The following is a 1,480-nucleotide window of genomic DNA, read 5'->3' on the forward strand; positions in this document are numbered from 1 at the left end:
CAGAAACTGGCATTCTGCACTTGATCCTCAAGAATCCCGTAAGAAAATGGGTACTACCATTCCACATTTAGGTTGATGCTTCTATCTGTTTGATTTCTCTTCACAAATGCTACTTCTCACCACACTCCTTCCTCCATATTTGACACACATTTCTTATACTTTAAGAGGCAGTTCAATATTCAGTTCTAGGAAAAATGTTCATGGTTCTATTATCACATTCTAAGTTAGGATTTTTCTCATGTGCTTATATAAGGTGTGGTGCTTACCCCTATCTCAATACTTAACATATCATTTTGGAACTGGCTATTTATTTTACCCACTAATTTCAGTGGAAGTCCAAAGACAGATCATTTATTTCTGGAACTTGATGCGTAAATACCTCCGCGCGCGGACTGAAAGCCTCATGAAGGCAGCCACACTGAGCACTCCTGCAGTATCCCTACACCTTGTCTATCCCTTGGCACATGCCAGACACAGAACATGTTTTTCTCCAATGAACTAATGAAGTTGCACTTAGTATAAAAAGCATAATATACTTTAAAATTGATGCTGGCATAATTGCACAAAGGTCTCGTAAGAAAAGCTATCCTTCTACAGCAGAAGTCAGCAAACTATAGCGCCATTGCCTCTTGTATCCTCGCCAGCAAAGAACGGTTTGTGGATTTTAAAATGTTGGTTTTTTTTTTTTTAAATCAAAATGAGAATAGCATGTTATGACATGTGAAAATTATGTGGAATTCAAATTTTGGTCTTGATAAATAAAGTTTTATTGGCACACAGAGTCTTGTTTATTCACGTGTATGCTGTTCATGGCTGCTTTCCCAGGGCAATGACAACAGGGCTGATCAGTTGTGGCCAAGACCAGATGTGCGTTCTCCTCACGGCGTACTCTGGTGCACTACAAATTGCAGTGATGGCCTTCCAGCGCTGCTTGCAATGCCATACTATGACATTTTGTTCACTTAATTTCAGTGCATCTTCTTTCATCTGCCAAGGGAGGAGGAGAAAAGCAGACTCCAAAAGTTAGACTTTCAAGGCACAGTGGAGTGTAGATCATTTTGTTATGAGATTAGAAGGCAAAGCGTGTCTTCAGTATGCAGTGATCTTGTCGCCGTGCTAAAGAGTATAATATACATTGATGTTACCAGGCAGGCGCTCAGCATGGTATTCCCAACAGCAGGCAGAAAAATTATAAAATGTAAAGTAGAATACTTTTTCCAGAAAGAACACTTGTTTGAGAGTTGAGGACATTGAGAGGAGCCTCAAACATCCACTAAAAAGTAAGGTAAGGCCGGGCGCTGTGGCTCAAGTCTGTAATCCCAGCACTTTGGGAGGGCTGGGCATGGTGGCGTGTGCCTGTAATCCCAGCGACTCAGGAGGCTGGGGCAGGAGAATTGCCTGAACCCGGGAGGCGGAGGTTGTGGTGAGCCGAGATCGCGCCATTGCACTCCAGCCTGGGTAACAAGAGCGAAACTCCGTC

This window comes from Cebus imitator, unplaced genomic scaffold (assembly GCF_001604975.1).
Source record: "Cebus imitator isolate Cc_AM_T3 unplaced genomic scaffold, Cebus_imitator-1.0 Scaffold53, whole genome shotgun sequence".
Taxonomy (NCBI): Eukaryota; Metazoa; Chordata; class Mammalia; order Primates; family Cebidae; genus Cebus; species Cebus imitator.